Source organism: Pseudophryne corroboree, unplaced genomic scaffold (genome assembly GCF_028390025.1).
Source record: "Pseudophryne corroboree isolate aPseCor3 unplaced genomic scaffold, aPseCor3.hap2 scaffold_1106, whole genome shotgun sequence".
Classification (NCBI taxonomy): Eukaryota; Metazoa; Chordata; class Amphibia; order Anura; family Myobatrachidae; genus Pseudophryne; species Pseudophryne corroboree.
Genome location: NW_026967732.1, coordinates 136863 through 160443, shown reverse-complemented (window position 1 = coordinate 160443; position 23581 = coordinate 136863). Strand labels below are relative to the sequence as shown.

The following is a 23581-nucleotide window of genomic DNA, read 5'->3' as shown; positions in this document are numbered from 1 at the left end:
GGCCTTTTGCGGCGCTTGGATGACCCCTAGTTCGCATTAAACACCTCCACCCTCCTTCGGTGTGGGGCTCATGTTGGCTATGCCCCAGCCCCTGAAGCATTCAAGCTGATTTCTTGCAGCAGCTGGGCACTGTAACAGCTCCAGAGCTGCTCTGAACGGCAAGTAAAAGGGTGTGGGCCCTGCAGCACTACCTGTAGTTTGCATTGTGCATTGGAAGGCACAAAGTAAGCAGACGGGAGAAGTCAGGATAGTGCGCAAGGGCATAGAAGGGAGCGGCTCAAGAAAAGAGAAGTTGAAACAGACAGCAAACTAGGCTGGAGAGAGACCTGAGACAAAGAGATCTGAATTATATGAGAGCCGACCAGGGGAAACACAAATTATGCAGTCAAGTTTCCCACATTTGGGGAAATCGCAGGAGCAGCACACCCAGAGTGCAATGGGTGAGCCTTGCCCTGGGAGAAGCACCTACATGATCATAGTATCTCACCTGCCAGGTAAGTAGAAGTTGGGCTAGAGCTGGGGAGGGTCGCTGCTCGGGTACCCCCCTGTCAAGTGAAGGAGATCCAACTGAGGCAGCACAAGGGAACTCTCGAAAGAAGAACAAGGCTAGAGGAAGATCTGAGACAAATAAATCTGACTTTTACCAGAGCTGACCAGAGGAAAGCACAAACACAGTCCCCCACTACCACAAATAATGCAGTCGAGTTTCCCACATTTGGGGAAATCACAGGGGTCAGCATACCCAGAATGCAATGAATGAACCTCACCCTGGGAGAACAATCTTCATGACCATGGTATCTCCTATGCAAAATAAGTATGATTTGGGATAGGGCTGGGGAGGGCCGCTGCTCAGGCACATCTCTGTCAAGTAAAGGAGATTCAACTGAGGCAACACAAGGGAACTCTCATCTGGGGACAACAACTGCAGGGAGAACACAAATTTTCAGATGAACATGGGAGGGCAGAAGGCTGCCTAATAATGAAGCACCCCCAAACAACAAACCAAATGCAACAACTAGTGCAAGCATTCCTGGGGGAAGGCCTGCAGCAGATGGATTTGCATACGGTGATGTCATCCAAGCAGTGGGTCAAACAACAAACCAAATGCAACAACTAGTGCAAGCATTCCTGGGGGAAGGCCTGCAGCAGATGGATTTGCATACGGTGATGTCATCCAAGCAGTGGGTCAAAGTTGGCTTCAACCCTCGTCTGCATATGAAAAGAGAAAAGGGGCGTGCAGGGCATGGCGGCCTTTTGCGGCGCTTGGATGACCCCTAGTTCGCATTAAACACCTCCACCCTCCTTCGGTGTGGGGCTCATGTTGGCTATGCCCCAGCCCCTGAAGCATTCAAGCTGATTTCTTGCAGCAGCTGGGCACTGTAACAGCTCCAGAGCTACTCTGTACGGCAAGTAAAAGGGTGTGGGCCCTGCAGCACTACCTGTAGTTTGCATTGTGCATTGGAAGGCACAAAGTAAGCAGGCAAGGTCCAGAGAACAGTTAGAGGTCGGAGTAGCACTATCTCAAGTAGTACTACGACAGCACGGATGGATTCTAAATATTCCAAAATCGCAGCTGATTCCGACGACACGTCTGCTGTTCCTAGGGATGATTCTGGACACAGTACAGAAAAAGGTGTTTCTCCCGGAGGAGAAAGCCAAGGAGTTATCCGACATAGTCAGGAACCTCCTAAGACCAGGCCAAGTGTCAGTACAATGCACAATGGTCCTGGGAAAGATGGTGGCTTCTTACGAAGCGATTCCATTCGGCAGATTCCATGCAAGAACTTTTCAGTGGGATCTGCTGGACAAATGGTCCGGATCGCATCTTCAAATGCATCAGCGGATAACCCTGTCTCCAAGGACAAGGATGTCTCTCCTGTGGTGGTTACAGAGTGCTCATCTCCTAGAGGGCCGCAGATTCGGCATTCAGGATTGGGTCCTGGTGACCACGGATGCCAGCCTGAGAGGCTGGGGAGCAGTCACACAGGGAAGAAATTTCCTGGGCTTGTGGTCAAGCATGGAAACGTCACTTCACATAAATATCCTGGAACTAAGGGCCATTTACAATGCCCTAAGTCAGGCAAGACCTCTGCTTCAGGGTCAGCCGGTGTTGATCCAGTCGGACAACATCACGGCAGTCGCCCACGTAAACAGACAGGGCGGCACAAGAAGCAGGAGGGCAATGATGGAAGTGGCAAGGATTCTTCGCTGGGCGGAGAATCATGTGATAGCACTGTCAGCAGTGTTCATTCCGGGAGTGGACAACTGGGAAGCAGACTTCCTCAGCAGACACGATCTTCACCCGGGGGAGTGGGGACTTCACCCAGAAGTCTTCCACATGATTGTGAACCGTTGGGAAAAACCAAAGGGTGGACATGATGGCGTCCCGCCTCAACAAAAAGCTGGACAGATATTGCGCCAGGTCAAGGGACCCTCAGGCAATAGCTGTGGACTCTCTGGTAACACCGTGGGTGTACCAGTCAGTGTATGTGTTCCCTCCTCTTCCTCTCATACCAAAAGTACTGAGAATCATAAGAAGGAGAGGAGTAAAGACTATACTCGTGGCTCCGGATTGGCCAAGAAGGACTTGGTACCCGGAAATTCAAGAGATGCTCACGGAAGACCCGTGGCCTCTACCTCTAAGAAAGGACCTGCTCCAGCAGGGACCATGTCTGTTCCAAGACTTACCGCGGCTGCGTTTGACGGCATGGCGGTTGAACGCCGGATCCTGAAGGAAAAAGGCATTCCGGATGAAGTCATCCCTACCCTGATCAAAGCCAGGAAGGATGTAACCATACAACATTATCACCGTATTTGGCGTAAATATGTTGCGTGGTGCGAGGCCAGGAAGGCCCCTACAGAGGAATTTCAACTGGGTCGTTTCCTGCATTTCCTGCAAACAGGACTGTCTATGGGCCTCAAATTAGGGTCCATTAAGGTTCAAATTTCGGCCCTGTCAATATTCTTCCAAAAAGAACTGGCTTCTGTTCCTGAAGTTCAGACGTTTGTCAAGGGAGTACTGCATATACAGCCTCCTTTTGTGCCTCCAGTGGCACCTTGGGATCTCAATGTAGTTTTGGGATTCCTAAAATCACATTGGTTTGAACCACTCACCACTGTGGACTTAAAATATCTCACATGGAAAGTGGTAATGCTGTTAGCCCTGGCTTCAGCCAGGCGTGTCTCAGAATTGACCAAAACAAAAAACTGCAACAAACGAGCGCCTAATCATCAAAATAAAAAGTGAAAACCAATACGTGTTTCATAGAATTAAATAATCACAATTTTATGTTCCTGATAGTCTGCGCTTGCCGGAATACTATGTGTAGTATTGTGGTGATAGCATAGAAAAAGAACAAACGGCTGCGCTGAATATCAGGAACGAAACATGATGTACAGAGAGCCAACGTAAAAAATAACAATGTTTATTAATAAAACATATAAAAAGATTAATTGTCAAATAACCGGTGAAAAATATATACAAATATATATAAGAACAGTCACTAGACGTGAACTAGTGGTATATTGTAATGACTCAGCTTATTGGGGTGAAAAGTTCAGTGATTCACTTGTTAGATAGTTGATAAATACCAGGTGTGTTGGTAGGATCCTAATGAATAAAAAAGTCCCTCAGTTGAAATTGATATTCAATACCTTTCCAAAATGGGCTGGTAAGAGCCGAGCGTCCTCGGCTTCAATGTCCTGCAATGCCCATATACGCTGTGCAGCGGAAAGGAATGGACCGTCTCTCTCACAACCCGGTCGTGGCGGCGTGTGCGCTGAAGCCGCTGATGTCGGATGCTGTAGAAGGAGGGTGCAGCGGGGACCAAGGAACACCTGGAAGATTTCACCTGAGCTGAGTGTGGATAGGGGCGGGTCCTGACGCGTTTCGTCACGTTCACGTGACTTTCTCAAAGGTAGAATGTTCTTATATATATTTATATATATTTTTCACCGGTTATTTGACAATTAATCTTTTTATATGTTTTATTAATAAACATTGTTATTTTTTACGTTGGCTCTCTGTACATCGTGTCTCAGAATTGGCGGCTTTATCCTATAAAAGCCCTTACCTAATTTTTCATATGTGGTGCCTGCGGCTACTAGGGACTTGGAGGATTCCAAGTTGCTGGACGTAGTCAGGGCCCTGAAAATATATGTTTCCAGGACGGCTGGAGTCAGAAAATCTGATTCGCTGTTTATCCTGTATGCACCCAGCAAGCTGGGTGCTCCTGCTTCTAAGCAGACGATTGCTCGTTGGATTTGTAGTACAATTCAGCTTGCACATTCTGTGGCAGGCCTGCCACAGCCAAAATCTGTAAAAGCCCATTCCACACGGAAAGTGGGCTCATCTTGGGCGGCTGCCCGAGGGGTCTCGGCTTTACAACTTTGCCGAGCAGCTACTTGGTCAGGGGAAAACATGTTTGCTAAATTCTACAAATTTGATACCCTGGCTGAGGAGGACCTGGAGTTCTCTCATTCGGTGCTGCAGAGTCATCCGCACTCTCCCACCCGGTTGGGAGCTTTGGTATAATCCCCATGGTCCTTTCGGAGTCCCCAGCATCCACTAGGACGTTAGAGAAAATAAGAATTTACTTACCGATAATTCTATTTCTCATAGTCCATAGTGGATGCTGGGCGCCCATCCCAAGTGCGGATTGTCTGCATTACTTGTACATAGTTATTGTTACAAAAATCGGGTTATTGTTGTTGTGAGCCATCTTTTCAGAGGCTCCTTCTGTTATCATGCTGTTAACTGGGTTCAGATCACAAGTTGTACGGTGTGATTGGTGTGGCTGGTATGAGTCTTACCCGGGATTCAAAATCCTTCCTTATTGTGTACGCTCGTCCGGGCACAGTATCCTAACTGAGGCTTGGAGGAGGGTCATAGGGGGAGGAGCCAGTGCACACCAGCTAGTCCTAAAGCTTTTACTTTGTGCCCAGTCTCCTGCGGAGCCGCTATTCCCCATGGTCCTTTCGGAGTCCCCAGCATCCACTACGGACTATGAGAAATAGAATTATCGGTAAGTAAATTCTTATTTTCTGGACTGTGTCCAGGATCATCCTTAGGAATAGAAGACGTGTCGTCGGAATCAGCTGCGATTTTGGAATATTAAGAATCCAACCGTGCTGCCGCAACACTACTTGAGATAGTGCTACCCCGACTACCAACTGTTCCCTGGATCTTGCCCTTATCCGGAGATCGTCCAAGTAAGGGATAATTAAAACTCCCTTCCTTCGAAGGAGTATCATCATTTCGGCCATTACTTTGGTAAAGACCCGGGGTGCCGTGGACAAACCAAACGGCAGCGTCTGAAACTGATAGTGACAGTTCTGTACCACAAACCTGAGGTACCCTTGGTGAGAAGGGTAATTTGGGACATGGAGATAAGCATCCTTGATGTCCAGAGACACCATATAATCCCCTTCTTCCCGGTTTGCCATCACCGCTCTGAGTGACTCCATCTTGAATTTGAACCTTTGTATGTAAGTGTTCAAGGATTTCAGATTTAAATTAGGTCTCACCGAGCCGTCCGGCTTCGGTACCACAAACAGCGTGGAATAATACCCCTTTCCCTGTTGTAGGAGGGGTACCTTGATTATCACCTGCTGGGAATACAGCTTGTGAATGGCTTCCCATACCGCCTCCCTGTCGGAGGGAGACGTCGGTAAAGCAGACTTTAGGAAAACGGCGAAGGGGAGACGTCTCGAATTCCAATTTGTACCCCTGAGATACCACCTGAAGGATCCAGGGGTCCACCTGTGAGTGAGCCCACTGCACGCTGAAATTTATGAGACGGGCCCCCACCGTTTCTGTTCCTGGGAACTGGCTGTTTGCTGCAGCCTTTTTCCTCTCCCTCTGCCACGGGGCAGAAATGAGGAGCCTTTTGCCCGCTTGCCCTTATGGGGCCCAAAGGACTGCGCCTGATAATACGGCGTCTTCTTATGTTGAGAGGCTACCTGGGGTAAAAATGTGGATTTCCCAGCCGTTGCCGTGGCCACCAGGTCTGTTAGACCTACCCCAAATAACTCCTCCCTTTTATAAGGCGATACTTCCATATGCCTTTTGGAATCAGCATCACATGACCACTGTCTTGTCCATAACCCTCTTCTGGCAGAAATGGACAGCGCACTTACTCTTGATGCCAGTCGGCAAATATCCCTCTGTGCATCACGCATATATAGAAAGCATCTTTTAAATGCTCTATAGTCAGTAATATACTGTCCCTATCTAGGGTATCAATATTGTCAGTCAGGGAATCCGACCAAGCCACCCCAGCACTGCACATCCAGGCTGAGGCGATTGCTGGTCGCAGTATCACACCCGTGTGAGTGTATATACATTTTAGGATATTTTACTGCTTTCTGTCAGCAGGTTCCTTAAGGGCGGCCGTATCCGGGGACGGTAGTGCCACCTGTTTAGACAAGCGTGTGAGGGCTTTATTCACCCTAGGGGGTGTTTCCCAATGTGCCCTATCCTCTGGCGGGAAGGGGTATGATGCTAATAACTTTTTAGGAATTAACAGTTTTTATCGGGGGAAACCCACGCATCATCACACACTTCATTTAATTCCTCAGATGCAGGAAAAACTACAGGCAGTTTTTTCTCACCCAACATAATACCCTTTTTAGTGGTACTGGTATTATCAGAAATGTGTAAAAACATTTTCCATAGCCTCAATCATGTAACGTGTGGCCCTACTGGAAGTCACATTCGTCTCTTAATCGTCGACACTGGAATCAGTATCCGTGTCGGCGTCTGTATCTGCCATCTGCGGTAACGGGCGTTTTAGAGCCCCTGATGGCTTTTGAGACACCTGGACAGGCACAGGCTGAGTAGCCGGCTGTCTCATGTCATCAATCTTTTGTAAAGAGCTGACACTGTCACGTAATTCCTTCCATAAGCTCAGCCACTCAGGTGTCGACTCCCTAGGGGGTGACAACTCCATTACAGGCAATTGCTCCGCCTCCACACCATTTTCCTCCTCATACATGTCGACACAATCGTACCGACACACACACACACACAGGGAATGCTCTGATAGAGGACAGGACCCCACTAGCCCTTTGGGGAGACAGAGGGAGAGTATGCCAGCACACACCAGAGCGCTATATATATATATATATATATATACAGGGATAACCTTATATAAGTGTTTTTCCCCTTATAGCTGCTGTATTGTTATACTACGCCTAATTAGTGCCCCCCTCTCTTTTTTAACCCCTTTCTGTAGTGTAGTAAATGCAGGGGAGAGCCAGGGAGTTTCCCTCCAACGGAGCTGTGAGAGAAAATGGCGCCAGTGTGCTGAGGAGATAGGCTCCGCCCCCTTCTCGGCGGCCTTTTCTCCCGTTTTTCTGTGGAATCTGCCAGGGGTTAAAATTCATCCATATAGCCCTGGGGGCTATATGTGATGTATTTTCGCCAGCCAAGGTGTTTCTATTGCAGGGCTATAACGTGTAGATGAAGCACTAACAGGAGGCTTTAAAATTTTCATTCTAGTGTCTTTCGTTTGGGAGAAAAATGCAAAGGTACAATACAGCATTTCCTTGCCGATATCTCTCTTTTGCAAAGAGATAGGCATTGGAAAATTCAGGGCTATTACGTGTAGATGAAGCACTAAAAGGAGGCTTTAAAATTTTCATTCTAGTGTCCTTCGTTTGGGAGAAAAATGCAAAAGTACAATGCAGCTTTTCCTTGCCGATATCTCTCTTTTGCAAAGAGATAGGCATTGGAAAATGCAGGGCTATAACGTGTAGATGAAGCACTAACAGGAGGCTTTAAAATTTTCATTCTAGTGTCTTTCGTTTGGGAGAAAAATGCAAAGGTACAATACAGCATTTCCTTGCCGATATCTCTCTTTTGCAAAGAGATAGGCATTGGAAAATTCAGGGCTATAACGTGTAGATGAAGCACTAACAGGAGGCTTTAAAATTTTCATTCTAGTGTCTTTCGTTTGGGAGAAAAATGCAAAGGTACAATACAGCTTTTCCTTGCCGATATCTCTCTTTTGCAAAGAGATAGGCATTGGAAAATTCAGGGCTATAACGTGTAGATGAAGCACTAACAGGAGGCTTTAAAATTTTCATTCTAGTGTCCTTCGTTTGGGAGAAAAATGCAAAGGTACAATACAGCTTTTCCTTGCCGATATCTCTCTTTTGCAAAGAGATAGGCATTGGAAAATTCAGGGCTATAACGTGTAGATGAAGCACTAAGAGGAGTCTTTACAATTTTCATTCTAGTGTCCTTCGTTTGGGAGAAAAAAGCAAAGGTACAATACAGCTTTTCCTTGCCAATATCTCTCTTTTGCAAAGAGCTAGGCATTGGAAAATTCAGGGCTATACCGTGTAGATGAAGCACTAACAGGAGGCTTTTAAATTTTCATTCTAGTGTCCTTCGTTTGGGAGAAAAATGCAAAGGTACAATACAGCTTTTCCATGCCGATATCTCTCTTTTGCAAAGAGATAGGCATTGGAAAATTCAGGGCTATAACGTGTAGATGAAGCACTAACAGGAGGCTTTAAAATTTTCATTCTAGTGTCTTTCGTTTGGGAGAAAAATGCAAAGGTACAATACAGCTTTTCCTTGCCGATATCTCTCTTTTGCAAAGAGATAGGCATTGGAAAATTCAGGGCTATAACGTGTAGATGAAGCACTAACAGGAGGCTTTAAAATTTTCATTCTAGTGTCCTTCGTTTGGGAGAAAACTGCAAAGGTACAATACAGCTTTTCCTTGCCGATATCTCTCTTTTGCAAAGAGATAGGCATTGGAAAATTAAGGGCTATAACGTGTAGATGAAGCACTAATAGGAGGCTTTAAAATTTTCATTCTAGTGTCCTTCGTTTGGGAGAAAAATGCAAAGGTACAATACAGCTTTTCCTTGCCGATATCTCTATTTTCAGATGAACATGGGAGGGCAGAAGGCTGCCTAATACTGAAGCACCCCCAAACAACAAACCAAATGCAACAACTAGTACAAGCATTCCTGGGGGAAGTTCTGCAGAAGACGGATTTGCATACGGTGATGTCATCCAAGCAGTGGGCCAAAGTTGGCTGGAACCCTCATCTGCATATGAAAAAAGAAAAGGGGTATGCAGGGCATGGCGGCCTTTTGCGGCGCTTGGATGACCCTTAGTTCGCATTAAACACCCCCACCCTCCTTCGGTGTGGGGCTCATGTTTGCTATGCCCCAGCCCCTGAAGCATTCAAGCTGATTTCTTGCAGCAGCTGGGCACTGTAACAGCTCCAGAGCTGCTCTGTACGGCAAGTAAAAGGGTGTGGGCCCTGCAGCACTACCTGTAGTTTGCATTGTGCATTGGAAGGCACTTAAGAAAAGAGAAGTGGAAACAGACAGCAAACTAGGCTGGAGAGAGACCTGAGACAAAGAGATCTGAATTATACGAGAGCCGACCAGGGGAAACACAAATTATGCAGTCAAGTTTCCCACATTTGGGGAAATCGCAGGGGCAGCACATCCAGAGTGCAATGGGTGAGCCTTGCCCTGGGAGAAGCACCTTCATGATTATAGTATCTCACCTGGCAGGTAAGTAGAAGTTGGGCTAGAGCTGGGGAGAGTCGCTGCACGGGCACCCCCCTGTCAAGTGAAGGAGATCCAACTGAGGCAGCACAAGGGAACTCTCGAAAGAAGAACAAGGCTAGAGGAAGATCTGAAACAAAGAAATCTGACTTTTACCAGAGCTGACCAGAGGAAAGCACAAACACAGTCCCCCACTACCACAAATAATGCAGTTGAGTTTCCCACATTTGGGGAAATCACAGGGGTCAGCATACCCAGAATGCAATGAATGAACCTCACCCTGGGAGAACAATCTTCAAGACCATGGTCTCTCCTATGCAAAATAAGTATGATTTGGGATAGGGCTGGGGAGGGCCGCTGCTCAGGCACATCTCTTTCAAGTAAAGGAGATTCAACTGAGGCAGCACAAGGGAACTCTCATCTGGGGACAACAACTGCAGGGAGAACACATATTTTCAGATGAACATGGGAGGGCAGAAGGCTGCCTAATACTGAAGCACCCCCAAACAACAAACCAAATGCAACAACTAGTGCAAGCATTCCTGGGGGAAGGCCTGCAGCAGATGGATTTGCATATGGTGATGCCATCCAAGCAGTGGGTCAAAGTTGGCTTCAACCCTCGTCTGCATATGAAAAGAGAAAAGGGGCGTGCAGGGCATGGCGCCCTATTGCGGCGCTTGGATGACCCCTAGTTCGCATTACACACCTCCACCCTCCTTCGGTGTGGGGCTCATGTTGGCTATGCCCCAGCCCCTGAAGCATTCAAGCTGATTTCTTGCAGCAGCTGGGCACTGTAACTGCTCCAGAGCTGCTCTGTAAGGCAAGTAAAAGGGTGTGGGCCCTGCAGCACTACCTGTAGTTTGCATTGTGCATTGGAAGGCACGAAGTAAGCAGACGGGAGAAGTCAGGATAGTGCGCAAGGGCATAGAAGGGAGCGGCTCAAGAAAAGAGAAGTGGAAACAGACAGCAAACTAGGCTGGAGAGAGACCTGAGACAAAGAGATCTGAATTATACGAGAGATGACCAAGGGAAACACAAATTATGCAGTCAAGTTTCCCACATTTGGGGAAATCGCAGGGGCAGCACAACCAGAATGCAATGGGTGAGCCTTGCCCTGGGAGAAGCACCTTCATGATCATAGTATCTCACCTGGCAGGTAAGTAGGAGTTGGGCTAGAGCTGGGGAGGGTCGCTGCTCGGGCACCCCCCTCTCAAGTGAAAGAGATCCAACTGAGGCAGCACAAGGGAACTCTCGAAAGAAGAACAAGGCTAGAGGAAGATCTGATATAAAGAAATCTGATTTTTACCAGAGCTGACCAGAGGAAAGCACAAACACAGTCCCCCACTACCACAAATAATGCAGTCGAGTTTCCCACATTTGGGGAAATCACAGGGGTCAGCATACCCAGAATGCAATGAATGAACCTCACCCTGGGAGAACAATCTTCATGACCATGGTATCGCCTATGCAAAATAAGTATGATTTGGGATAGGGCTGGGGAGGGCCGCTGCTCAGGCACATCTCTGTCAAGTAAAGGAGATTCAACTGAGGCAGCACAAGGGAACTCTCATCTGGGGACAACAACTGCAGGGAGAACACATATTTTCAGATGAACATGGGAGGGCAGAAGGCTGCCTAATACTGAAGCACCCCCAAACAACAAACCAAATGCAACAACTAGTGCAAGCATTCCTGGGGGAAGGCCTGCAGCAGATGGATTTGCATATGGTGATGTCATCCAAACAGTGGGTCAAAGTTGGCTTCAACCCTCGTCTGCATATGAAAAGAGACAAGGGGCGTGCAGGGCATGGCGGCCTTTTGCGGCGCTTGGATGACCCCTAGTTCGCATTACACACCTCCACCCTCCTTCGGTGTGGGGCTCATGTTGGCTATGCCCCAGCCCCTGAAGCATTCAAGCTGATTTCTTGCAGCAGCTGGGCACTGTAACTGCTCCAGAGACGCTCTGTAAGGCAAGTAAAAGGGTGTGGGCCCTGCAGCACTACCTGTAGTTTGCATTGTGCGTTGGAAGGCACGAAGTAAGCAGACGGGAGAAGTCAGGATAGTGCGCAAGGGCATAGAAGGGAGCGGCTCAAGAAAAGAGAAGTGGAAACAGACAGCAAACTAGGCTGGAGAGAGACCTGAGACAAAGAGATCTGAATTATACGAGAGCCGACCAGGGGAAACACAAATTATGCAGTCAAGTTTCCCACATTTGGGGAAAACGCAGAAGCAGCACACCCAGAGTGCAATGGGTGAGCCTTGCCCTGGGAGAAGCACCTTCATGATCATAGTATCTCACCTGGCAGGTAAGTAGGAGTTGGGCTAGAGCTGGGGAGGGTCGCTGCTCGAGCATCCCCCTGTCAAGTAAAGGAGATTCAACTGAGGCAGCACAAGGGAACTCTCATCTGGGGACAACAACTGCAGGGAGAACACATATTTTCAGATAAAAATCTTGGTCATGCTCTGGTTTCTCTTCAGAACGAACAAATCTTTCGCCTTTTACTAAAGATTTCCGTGGAGAGGAGCAAAACCGAGTTTTATCTCAATTTTTGCATGCCCCATCTTTTTGGGGTTTCTTTTATCGGTTTAAAGATAGAATGAGTGTGCTTTAATGTAAGCTCATTTGCATAGAAATGACAGTAAATGTTTGTTTCTTTTCAAACAGAACTTTCTTGACCATGCTACTTGCTTGAAAGATCTGGGAGCACATGGAATACAGTACAAACCATGCTTATAGCAAGGAGAAGACAGGTGAGAAATCTGCTTTCTTTCAAATTGGGCGCTCACTTTGATCTGAATGAGGACTGCTGGCACGGCACTCAGGCGACAGGTGGAATCTTGGTCATGCTCTGGTTTCTCTTCAGAACGAACAAATCTTTCGCCTTTTACTAAAGATTTCCGTGGAGAGGAGCAAAACTGAGTTTTATCTCAATTTTTGCATGCCCCATATTATTGGGGTTTCTTTTATCGGATTAAAGACAGAACGAGTGTGCTTTCTTGTTAGCTTTAATGTAAGTTTATTTGCATAACAATGACAATAAATGCCTGTTTCTTTTCAAGCAGAACTTTCTTGACCATACTAATTGCTTGAAAGATCTGGGAGCACATGGAAAAGAGTACAAACCATGCTTATAGCAAGGGGAAGCCTGGTGAGAAATCTGCTTTCTTTCTTTCAAATTGGGTGCTCACTTTGAGCTGAATGAGGACTGCTGGCATGGCACTCAGGCGACAGGTGGAATCTTGGTCATGCTCTGGTTTCTCTTCAGAACGAACAAATCTTTCGCCTTTTACTAAAGATTTCCGTGGAGAGGAGCAAAACTGAGTTTTATCTCAATTTTTGCATGCCCCGTCTTATTGGGGTTTCTTTTATCAGTTTAAAGATAGAACGAGTGTGCTTTAATGTAAGCTCATTTGCATAGAAATGACAGTAAATGTTTGTTTCTTTTCAAACAGAACTTTCTTGACTATACTAATTGCTTGAAAGATCTGGGAGCACATGGAAAAGAGTACAAACCATGTTTATAGCAAGGGGAAGCCTGGTGAGAAATCTGCTTTCTTTCTTTCAAAGTTGGTGCTCACTTTGAGCTGAATGAGGACTGCTGGCATGGCACTCAGGCGACAGGTAGAATCTTGGTCATGCTGTGGTTTCTCTTCAGAACGAACAAATCTTTCGCCTTTTACTAAAGATTTCCGTGGAGAGGAGCAAAACTGAGTTTTATCTCAATTTTTGCATGCCCCATCTTATTGGGGTTTTATTTTATCGGTTTAAAGATAGAACGAGTGTGCTTTAATGTAAGCTCATTTGCATAGAAATGACAGTAAATGTTTGTTTCTTTTCAAACAGAACTTTCTTGACCACACTAATTGTTTGAAAGATCTGGGAACACATGGAAAAGAGTACAAACCATGTTTATAGCAAGGGGAAGCTGTCACAACTGAGGGCCTGAGCTGACGGGATGCAGCCTCAGTTGTAGGGGCTGAGATGTACCGGAACCTGGGAGGTTGTGTCAGACCCCTGGACATGTAAGTAACATAAATAATAAATGCCCGAAGGCGTGACCACGACAACTTGGATAAAAGTCAATGATGTTTATTATGACAACTCCGCAACACAGCAGCAGTAAAAGAAAACGTAAAAGTCAGCAAAGAATAAATACAGTTCCTGGGTACTACAGGATGGCAGGAGCCACAGGGCACTGGTAGTGTGAGATAGTTCTTATGATCTTCTAGATGGAAAGTCCTTACCAGGCCCGACTGTAGCAATGGAGATAACCCAGGATTGTGCCAGCTGGTGTTCCAGGAAAAGCTGGGTTGCTGAAGATAAAACAGCTGCTGTGGATACTGGCTGGAACCTGACTGTTGTTAGCACGTAGTGGATACTGGCTGGAACCAGTTAAATAATAAATGAACTTGGGAGCGATGAAATATGAACTGAAATGTAGAACTTGAGAGCGGAGAAATAATAATACCGGTGGAGAGTGGTAAAGTGTAGAAAGGACTAGAGATGAGCGGGTTCGGTTTCTCTGAATCCGAACCCGCACGAACTTCATGTTTTTTTCACGGGTCCGAGCAGACTCGGATCCTCCCGCCTTGCTCGGTTAACCCGAGCGCGCCCGAACGTCATCATGACGCTGTCGGATTCTCGCGAGACTCGGATTCTATATAAGGAGCCGCGCGTCGCCGCCATTTTCACACGTGCATTGAGATTGATAGGGAGAGGACGTGGCTGGCGTCCTCTCCATTTAGATTAGGGTTGAGAGAGAGAGAGAGAGATTGACCCGAGGCTGTGATACTGTAGAAGAGAGTGCAGAGTTTAGTGACTGACGACCACAGTGACCACCAGACAGTGCAGTTGTTTGTTTTATTTAATATATCCGTTCTCTGCCTGAAAAAAACGATACACACAGTGACTCAGTCACATACCATATCTGTGTGCACTGCTCAGCCCAGTGTGCTGCATCAATGTATATATATATATATCTGACTGTGCTCAGCTCACACAGCTTATAATTGTGGGGGAGACTGGGGAGCACTGCAGTGCCAGTTATAGGTTATAGCAGGAGCCAGGAGTACATAATATTATATTAAAATTAAACAGTGCACACTTTTGCTGCAGGAGTGCCACTGCCAGTGTGACTAGTGACCAGTGACCTGACCACCAGTATATATAATATTAGTAGTATACTATCTCTTTATCAACCAATCTATATTAGCAGCAGACACAGTACAGTGCGGTAGTTCACGGCTGTGGCTACCTCTGTGTCGGCACTCGGCAGCCCGTCCATAATTGTATATACCACCTAACCGTGGTTTTTTTTTCTTTCTTTATAGTCATACTAGTTACGAGTATACTATCTCTTTATCAACCAGTCTATATTAGCAGCAGACACAGTACAGTGCGGCAGTTCACGGCTGTGGCTACCTCTGTGTCGGCACTCGGCAGCCCGTCCATAATTGTATATACCACCTAACCGTGGTTTTTTTTTCTTTCTTTATAGTCATACTAGTTACGAGTATACTATCTCTTTATCAACCAGTCTATATTAGCAGCAGACACAGTACAGTGCGGCAGTTCACGGCTGTGGCTACCTCTGTGTCGGCACTCGGCAGCCCGTCCATAATTGTATATACCACCTAACCGTGGTTTTTTTTTCTTTCTTTATACATACATACTAGTTACGAGTATACTATCTCTTTATCAACCAGTCTATATTAGCAGCAGACACAGTACAGTGCGGTAGTTCACGGCTGTGGCTACCTCTGTGTCGGCACTCGGCAGCCCGTCCATAATTGTATATACCACCTAACCGTGGTTTTTTTTTCTTTCTTTATACATACATACTAGTTACAAGTATACTATATCTTTATCAACCAGTCTATATATTAGCAGCAGACACAGTACAGTGCGGTAGTTCACGGCTGTGGCTACCTCTGTGTCGGCACTCGGCAGCCCGTCCATAATTGTATATACCACCTAACCGTGGTTTTTTTTTCTTTCTTTATACATACATACTAGTTACGAGTATACTATCTCTTTATCAACCAGTCTATATATTAGCAGCAGACACAGTACAGTGCGGTAGTTCACGGCTGTGGCTACCTCTGTGTCGGCACTCGGCAGCCCGTCCATAATTGTATATACCACCTAACCGTGGTTTTTTTTTCTTTCTTTATACATACATACTAGTTACGAGTATACTATCTCTTTATCAACCAGTCTATATTAGCAGCAGACACAGTACAGTGCGGTAGTTCACGGCTGTGGCTACCTCTGTGTCGGCACTCGGCAGCCCGTCCATAATTGTATATACCACCTAACCGTGGTTTTTTTTTCTTTCTTTATACATACATACTAGTTACGAGTATACTATCTCTTTATCAACCAGTCTATATATTAGCAGCAGACACAGTACAGTGCGGTAGTTCACGGCTGTGGCTACCTCTGTGTCGGCACTCGGCAGCCCGTCCATAATTGTATATACCACCTAACCGTGGTTTTTTTTTCTTTCTTTATACATACATACTAGTTACGAGTATACTATCTCTTTATCAACCAGTCTATATATTAGCAGCAGACACAGTACAGTGCGGTAGTTCACGGCTGTGGCTACCTCTGTGTCGGCACTCGGCAGCCCGTCCATAATTGTATACTAGTATCCAATCCATCCATCTCCATTGTTTACCTGAGGTGCCTTTTAGTTGTGCCTATTAAAATATGGAGAACAAAAATGTTGAGGTTCCAAAATTAGGGAAAGATCAAGATCCACTTGCCACACGTGAAGTCAGTTCAGACACTGCCAGCCTGAGTCAGGTCATTCCCGTCATCAGGCTTTTGCAGAAGAAGCTGGAGACATTGAAGGAGGAGCTAAGACAGAGCGATTCCGCTAGGCATGTGGGACTTGTGGATGGAGCCCTTCATTCGCTTAACCAGGATTCACGGGTGGTCAATCTGTTGAAATCAGAGCACTACATTTTGGCCACCGTGCTCGATCCTAGATTTAAAACCTACGTTGTATCTCTCTTTCCGGCAGACACACGTCTGCAGGGGTTCAAAGACCTGCTGGTGAGAAAATTATCAAGTCAAGTGGAACTTGATCGGTCAACAGCTCCTCCTTCACATTCTCCCGCAATTGGGGGTGCGAGGAAAAGGCTCAGAATTCCGAGCCCACCCGCTGGCGGTGATGCAGGGCAGTCTGGAGCGACTGCTGATGCTGACATCTGGTCCGGACTGAAGGACCTGCCAACGATTACGACATGACGTCTACTGTCACTGCATATGATTCTCTCACCATTGAAAGAATGGTGGAGGATTATATGAGTGACCGCATCCAAGTAGGCACGTCAGACAGTCCGTACGTATACTGGCAGGAAAAAGAGGCAATTTGGAGGCCCTTGCACAAACTGGCTTTATTCTACCTAAGTTGCCCTCCCACAAGTAGTACTCCGAAAGAGTGTTTAGTGCCGCCGCTCACCTTGTCAGCAATCGGCGTACGAGGTTACTTCCAGAAAATGTGGAGAAGATGATGTTCATTAAAATGAATTATAATCAATTGCTCCGTGGAGACAATGACCAGCAGCAATTGCCTCCACAAAGTACACAGGGAGCTGAGATGGTAGATTCCAGTGGGGACGAATTGATAATCTGTGAGGAGGGGGATGTACACGGTGATGAATCGGAGGATGATGATGAGGTGGACATCTTGCCTCTGTAGAGCCAGTTTGTGCAAGGAGAGATTAATTGCTTCTTTTTTGGTGGGGGTCCAAACCAACCCGTCATTTCAGTCACAGTTGTGTGGCAGACCCTGTCACTGAAATTATGGGTTGGTTAAAGTGTGCATGTCCTGTTTATACAACATAAGGGTGGGTGGGAGTGCCCAAGGACAATTCCATCTTGCACCTCTTTTTTCTTTCATTTTTCTTTGCGTCATGTGCTGTTTGGGGAGTGTTTTTTGGAAGGGCCATCCTGCGTGACACTGCAGTGCCACTCCTAGATGGGCCAGGTGTTTGTGTCGGCCACTTGGGTCGCTGAGCTTAGTCACACAGCTACCTAATTGCGCCTCTTTTTATCTTTGCGTCATGTGCTGTTTGGGGAGTGTTTTTTGGAAGGGCCATCCTGCGTGACACTGCAGTGACACTCCTAGATGGGCCAGGTGTTTGTGTCGGCCACTTGGGTCGCTGAGCTTAGTCACACAGCTACCTCATTGCGCCTCTTTTTTTCTTTGCGTCATGTGCTGTTTGGGGAGTGTTTTTTGGAAGGGCCATCCTGCGTGACACTGCAGTGTCACTCCTAGATGGGCCAGGTGTTTGTGTCGGCCACTTGGGTCGCTGAGCTTAGTCACACAGCTACCTCATTGCGCCTCTTTTTTTCTTTGCGTCATGTGCTCTTTGGGGAGTGTTTTTGGAAGGGCCATCCTGCGTGACACTGCAGTGCCACTCCTAGATGGGCCAGGTGTTTGTGTCGGCCACTTGGGTCGCTGAGCTTAGTCACACAGCTACCTCATTGCGCCTCTTTTTTTCTTTGCGTCATGTGCTGTTTGGGGAGTGTTTTTTGGAAGGGCCATCCTGCGTGACACTGCAGTGCCACTCCTAGATGGGCCAGGTGTTTGTGTCGGCCACTTGGGTCGCTGAGCTTAGTCACACAGCTACCTCATTGCGCCTCTTTTTTTCTTTGCGTCATGTGCTGTTTGGGGAGTGTTTTTTGGAAGTGCTATCCTGCGTGACACTGCAGTGCCACTCCTAGATGGGCCAGGTGTTTGTGTCGGCCACTTGGGTCGCTGAGCTTAGTCATCCAGCGACCTCGGTGCAAATTTTAGGACTAAAAATAATATTGTGAGGTGTAAGGTGTTAAGAATAGACTGAAAATGAGTGGAAATTATGGTTATTGAGGTTAATAATACTTTGGGATCAAAATGACTCCCAAATTCTATGAACAAGGGAAAATGTCATCATCCCGCTGTCGGATTCTCGCGAGATTCGGATTCCATATAAAGAGCTGCGCGTTGCCGCCATTTTTACTCGTGCATTGAAGAGAGAGCGGAGAGGACGTGGCTATGTTCTCTCAGTGGAAATCTCAATATCAGTGCTCAGTATCAGTGGATACTTATTGCTGCTCAGTAATACTAGTAGTGTGTCTCTCCTGCTCAGTGTCAGTTCTCAGTAGTATCCTCATCAGTGCTCAGTATCACTGCTCATTGTCTTGTGCTGCATTGTTGTGCTCAGCATACTACAGTACATTACTAATAGTCCAGTGCTGCATCTTGCTGCTCAGTGTCAGTTCTAGTATCCTCATCAGTGCTCACTATCACTGCTCATTGCATTGTGGTGTTCTGTATACTACAGTAACATAGTAATATAGTAACATATAGTAACATAGTTTTTGAGGTTGAATAGAGGCAAATTGCCCATCGTGTTCAACCTGTTTTAAGTTGTGATGATTCTACATACTTGCTTAATAATGTATTATGACTAGTTAGCTACTACAACTCATGTTACCCCCGGATTAACCATGTTGATATTTTAAGTATTATAAACTTGGATAGCTTTTTCATTCAGAAATGTATCCATTCCTTTTTTAAATCCAATTACAGAGTCCGCCATTACCACCTTCCCTGGCAGGGAATTCCACATCCTGATTGCCCTAACAGTGAAGATCATAGTATCTAACCTGGCAGGTAAGTAGGAGTTGGGCCAGAGCTGTGGAGGATTGCTGCTCGGGCACCCCCTGTGAAGTGAAGGAGATCCAACTGAGGCAGCACAAGGGAACTCTCGAAAGAAGAACAAGGCTAGAGGAAGATCTGAGACAAAGAAATCTGACTTTTACCAGAGCTGACCAGAGGAAAGCACAAACACAGTCCCCCACTACCACAAATAATGCAGTCGAGTTTCCCACATTTTGGAAATCACAGGGGTCAGCATACCCAGAATGCAATGAATGAACCTCACCCTGGGAGAACAATCTTCATGACCATGGTATCGCCTATGCAAAATAAGTATGATTTGGGATAGGGCTGGGGAGGGCCGCTGCTCAAGCACATCTCTGTCAAGTATAGGAGATTCAACTGAGGCAGCACAAGGGAACTCTCATCTGGGGACAACAACTGCAGGGAGAACACATATTTTCAGATGAACATGGGAGGGCAGAAGGCTGCCTAATACTGAAGCACCCCCAAACAACAAACCAAATGCAACAACTAGTACAAGCATTCCTGGGGGAAGTTCTGCAGAAGACGGATTTGCATACGGTGATGTCATCCAAGCAGTGGGCCAAAGTTGGCTGGAACCCTCATCTGCATATGAAAAGAGAAAAGGGGCATGCAGGGCATGGCGGCCTTTTGCGGCGCTTGGATGACCCTTAGTTCGCATTAAACACCCCCACCCTCCTTCGGTGTGGGGCTCATGTTGACAATGCCCCAGCCCCTGAAGCATTCAAGCTGATTTCTTACAGCAGCTTGGCACTGTAACAGCTCCAGAGCTGCTCTGTAAGGCAAGTAAAAGGGTGTGTAGTTTGCATTGTGCATTGGAAGGCACAAAGTAAGCAGACAGGAGGAGAAGTCAGGATAGTGCACAAGGGTATAAAAGGGAGGGGCTCAAGAAAAAAGAAGTGGAAACAGACAGCAAACTAGGCTGGAGAGAGACCTGAGACAAAGAGATGTGAATTATATGAGAGCCGACCAGGGGAAACACAAATTATGCAGTCAAGTTTCCCACATTTGGGGAAATCGCAGGGGCAGCACACCCAGAGTGCAATGGGTGAGCCTTGCCCTGGAAGAAGCACCTTCATGATCATAGTATCTCACCTGGCAGGTAAGTAGGAGTTGGGCTTGAGCTGGGGAGGGTCGCTGCTCGGGCACCGCCCTGTCAACTGAAGGAGATCCAACTGAACAGCACAAGGGAACTCTCGAAAGAAGAACAAGGCTAGAGGAAGATCTGAAACAAAAAGAAATCTGACTTTTACCAGAGCTGACCAGAGGAAAACACAAACACAGTCCCCCACTACCACAAATAATGCAGTCGAGTTACCCACATTTGGGGAAATCACAGGGGTCAGCATACCCAAAATGCAATGAATGAACCTCACCCTGGGAGAACAATCTTCATGACCATGGTATCTCCTATGCAAAATAAGTATGATTTGGGATAGGGCTGGGGAGGGCCGCTGCTCAGGCACATCTCTGTCAAGTAAAGGAGATTCAACTGAGGCAGCACAAGGGAACTCTCATCTGGGGACAACAACTGCAGGGAGAACACATATTTTCAGATGAACATGGGAGGGCAGAAGGCTGCCTAATACTGAAGCACCCCCAAACAACAAACCAAATGCAACAACTAGTGCAAGCATTCCGGGGGGAAGGCCTGCAGCAGATGGATTTGCATATGGTGATGTCATCCAAGCAGTGGGTCAAAGTTGGCTTCAATCCTCATCTGCATATGAAAAGAGAAAAGGGGCGTGCAGGGCATGGCGGCCTTTTGCGGCGCTTGGATGACCCCTAGTTCGCATTAAACACCTCCACCCTCCTTTGGTGTGGGGCTCATGTTGACAATGCCCCAGCCTCTGAAGCATTCAAGCTTATTTCTTACAGCAGCTTGGCACTGAAACAGCTCCAGAGCTGCTCTGTAAGGCAAGTAAAAGGGTGTGGGCCCTGCAGCACTACCTGTAGTTTGCATTGTGCATTGGAAGGCACAAAGTAAGCAGACAGGAGGAGAAGTCAGGATAGTGCACAAGGGTATAAAAGGGAGGGGCTCAAGAAAAAAGAAGTGGAAACAGACAGCAAACTAGGCTGGAGAGAGACCTGAGACAAAGAGATCTGAATTATACGAGAGCTGACCAGGGGAAACACAAATTCTGCAGTCAAGTTTCCCACATTTGGGGAAATCGCAGGGGCAGCACACCCAGAGTACAATGGGTGAGCCTTGCCCTGGGAGAAGCACCTTCATGATCATAGTATCTCACCTGGCAGGTAAGTAGGAGTTGGGCTAGAGCTGGGGAGGGTCGCTGCTCGGGCACCCCCTGTCAAGTGAAGGAGATCCAACTGAGGCAGCACAAGGGAACTCTCGAAAGAAGAACAAGGCTAGAGGAAGATCTGAGACAAAGAAATCTGACTTTTACCAGAGCTGACCAGAGGAAAACACAAACACAGTCCCCCACTACAACAAATAATGCAGTCGAGTTTCCCACATTTGGGGAAATCACAGGGGTCAGCATACCCAGAATGCAATGAATGAACCTCACCCTGGGAGAACAATCTTCATGACCATGGTATCTCCTATGCAAAATAAGTATGATTTGGGATAGGGCTGGGGAGGGCCGCTGCTCAGGCACATCTCTGTCAAGTAAAGGAGATTCAACTGAGGCAGCACAAGGGAACTCTCATCTGGGGACAACAACTGCAGGGAGAACACATATTTTCAGATGAACATGGGAGGGCAGAAGGCTGCCTAATACTGAAGCACCCCCAAACAACAAACCAAATGCAACAACTAGTAAAAGCATTCCTGGGAGAAGGTCTGCAGAAGACGGATTTGCATACGGTGATGTCATCCAAGCAGTGGGCCAAAGTTGGCTGGAACCCTCATCTGCATATGAAAAGAGAAAAGGGTTATGCAGGGCATGGCGGCCTTTTGCGGTGCTTGGATGACCCCTAGTTCGCATTAAACACCTCCATTCTCCTTCGGTGTGGGGCTCATGTTGGCTATGCCCCAGCCCCTGAAGTATTCAAGCTGATTTCTTGCAGCAGCTGGGCACTGTAACAGCTCCAGAGCTGCTCTGTAAGGCAAGTAAAAGGGTGTGGGCCCTGCAGCACTACCTGTAGTTCGCATTGTGCGTTGGAAGGCACAAAGTAAGCAGACAGGAGAAGTCAGGAGAGTGCACAAGGGCATAGAAGGCAGGGGCTCAAGAAAAGAGAAGTGGAAACAGACAGCAAACTAGGCTGGAGAGAGACCTGAGACAAAGAGATCTGAATTATACGAGTAGCCAACTAGAGGAAACACAAATTATGCAGTCAAGTGTCCCACATTTGGGGAAATCGTAGGAGCAGCACACCCAGAGTGCAATGGGTGAGCCTTGCCCTGGGAGAAGCACCTTCCTGATCATAGTATCTCACCTGGCAGGTAAGTAGGAGTTGGGCTAGAGCTGGGGAGGGTCGCTGCTCGGGCACCCCCCTGTCAAGTGAAGGAGATCCAACAGAGGCAGCACAAGGAAACTCTCGAAAAAAGAACAAGGCTAGAGGAAGATCTGAGACAAAGAAATCTGTATTTTACCAGAGCTGACCAGAGGAAAGCACAAACACAGTCCCCCACTACCACAAATAATGCAGTCGAGTTTCCCAATTTGGGGAAATCACAGGGGTCAGCATACCCAGAATGCAATGAATGAACCTCACCCTGGGAGAACAATCTTCATGACCATGGTATCTCCTATGCAAAATAAGTATGATTTGGGATAGGGCTGGGGAGGGCCGCTGCTCAGGCACATCTCTGTCAAGTAAAGGAGATTCAACTGAGGCAGCACAAGGGAACTCTCATCTGGGGACAACAACTGCAGGGAGAACACATATTTTCAGATGAACATGGGAGGGCAGAAGGCTGCCTAATACTGAAGCACCCCCAAACAACAAACCAAATGTAACAACTAGTGCAAGCAACAAAATTTTAAAGCCTCCTGTTAGTGCTTCATCTACACGTTATAGCCCTGAATTTTCCAATGCCTATCTCTTTGCAAAAGAGAGATATCGGCAAGGAAAAACTGTATTGTACCTTTGCATTTTTCTCCCAAACAAAAGACACTAGAATGAAAATTTTAAAGCCTCCTGTTAGTGCTTCATCTACACGTTATAGCCCTGAATTTTCCAATGCCTATCTCTTTGCAAAAGAGAGATATCGGCAAGGAAAAGCTGTATTGTACCTTTGCATTTTTCTCCCAAACGAAGGACACTAGAATGAAAATTTAAAAGCCTCCTGTTTAGTGCTTCATCTACACGGTATAGCCCTGAATTTTCCAATGCCTAGCTCTTTGCAAAAGAGAGATATTGGCAAGGAAAAGCTGTAT

The 23581-nt window shown here is 46.9% G+C and overlaps 15 non-coding genes and 3 pseudogenes across 15 annotated transcripts; 4 read left to right on the top strand and 14 right to left on the bottom strand.

The window, feature by feature from the left end:
• Positions 1-360: 360 nt before the first annotated feature.
• Positions 361-502, bottom strand: LOC134989372 (U1 spliceosomal RNA; annotated as a pseudogene).
• Positions 503-654: 152 nt separating this feature from the next.
• On the bottom strand, positions 655-818 carry LOC134989300 (U1 spliceosomal RNA). The gene has a single exon (XR_010194583.1). It is a non-coding gene; the product is annotated as a U1 spliceosomal RNA (small nuclear RNA).
• An 8570-nt stretch (positions 819-9388) lies between these two features.
• LOC134989309 (U1 spliceosomal RNA) lies at positions 9389-9551 on the bottom strand. Its single transcript, XR_010194589.1, has one exon. It is a non-coding gene; the product is annotated as a U1 spliceosomal RNA (small nuclear RNA).
• Positions 9552-9703: 152 nt separating this feature from the next.
• On the bottom strand, positions 9704-9867 carry LOC134989338 (U1 spliceosomal RNA). Its single transcript, XR_010194613.1, has one exon. It is a non-coding gene; the product is annotated as a U1 spliceosomal RNA (small nuclear RNA).
• Positions 9868-10538: 671 nt separating this feature from the next.
• LOC134989313 (U1 spliceosomal RNA) lies at positions 10539-10701 on the bottom strand. The gene has a single exon (XR_010194592.1). It is a non-coding gene; the product is annotated as a U1 spliceosomal RNA (small nuclear RNA).
• A 152-nt stretch (positions 10702-10853) lies between these two features.
• On the bottom strand, positions 10854-11017 carry LOC134989346 (U1 spliceosomal RNA). The gene has a single exon (XR_010194621.1). It is a non-coding gene; the product is annotated as a U1 spliceosomal RNA (small nuclear RNA).
• A 671-nt stretch (positions 11018-11688) lies between these two features.
• On the bottom strand, positions 11689-11851 carry LOC134989314 (U1 spliceosomal RNA). The gene has a single exon (XR_010194593.1). It is a non-coding gene; the product is annotated as a U1 spliceosomal RNA (small nuclear RNA).
• Positions 11852-11995: 144 nt separating this feature from the next.
• On the top strand, positions 11996-12111 carry LOC134989327 (U5 spliceosomal RNA). The gene has a single exon (XR_010194603.1). It is a non-coding gene; the product is annotated as a U5 spliceosomal RNA (small nuclear RNA).
• A 270-nt stretch (positions 12112-12381) lies between these two features.
• LOC134989325 (U5 spliceosomal RNA) lies at positions 12382-12497 on the top strand. The gene has a single exon (XR_010194601.1). It is a non-coding gene; the product is annotated as a U5 spliceosomal RNA (small nuclear RNA).
• A 286-nt stretch (positions 12498-12783) lies between these two features.
• LOC134989328 (U5 spliceosomal RNA) lies at positions 12784-12899 on the top strand. Its single transcript, XR_010194604.1, has one exon. It is a non-coding gene; the product is annotated as a U5 spliceosomal RNA (small nuclear RNA).
• Positions 12900-13173: 274 nt separating this feature from the next.
• Positions 13174-13289, top strand: LOC134989329 (U5 spliceosomal RNA). Its single transcript, XR_010194605.1, has one exon. It is a non-coding gene; the product is annotated as a U5 spliceosomal RNA (small nuclear RNA).
• A 6078-nt stretch (positions 13290-19367) lies between these two features.
• LOC134989365 (U1 spliceosomal RNA) lies at positions 19368-19530 on the bottom strand. The gene has a single exon (XR_010194639.1). It is a non-coding gene; the product is annotated as a U1 spliceosomal RNA (small nuclear RNA).
• A 676-nt stretch (positions 19531-20206) lies between these two features.
• On the bottom strand, positions 20207-20348 carry LOC134989303 (U1 spliceosomal RNA; annotated as a pseudogene).
• Positions 20349-20501: 153 nt separating this feature from the next.
• Positions 20502-20665, bottom strand: LOC134989348 (U1 spliceosomal RNA). Its single transcript, XR_010194623.1, has one exon. It is a non-coding gene; the product is annotated as a U1 spliceosomal RNA (small nuclear RNA).
• Positions 20666-21339: 674 nt separating this feature from the next.
• On the bottom strand, positions 21340-21502 carry LOC134989308 (U1 spliceosomal RNA). The gene has a single exon (XR_010194588.1). It is a non-coding gene; the product is annotated as a U1 spliceosomal RNA (small nuclear RNA).
• A 151-nt stretch (positions 21503-21653) lies between these two features.
• On the bottom strand, positions 21654-21817 carry LOC134989351 (U1 spliceosomal RNA). The gene has a single exon (XR_010194626.1). It is a non-coding gene; the product is annotated as a U1 spliceosomal RNA (small nuclear RNA).
• A 683-nt stretch (positions 21818-22500) lies between these two features.
• LOC134989296 (U1 spliceosomal RNA) lies at positions 22501-22652 on the bottom strand (annotated as a pseudogene).
• A 152-nt stretch (positions 22653-22804) lies between these two features.
• LOC134989312 (U1 spliceosomal RNA) lies at positions 22805-22967 on the bottom strand. Its single transcript, XR_010194591.1, has one exon. It is a non-coding gene; the product is annotated as a U1 spliceosomal RNA (small nuclear RNA).
• Positions 22968-23581: the final 614 nt, after the last annotated feature.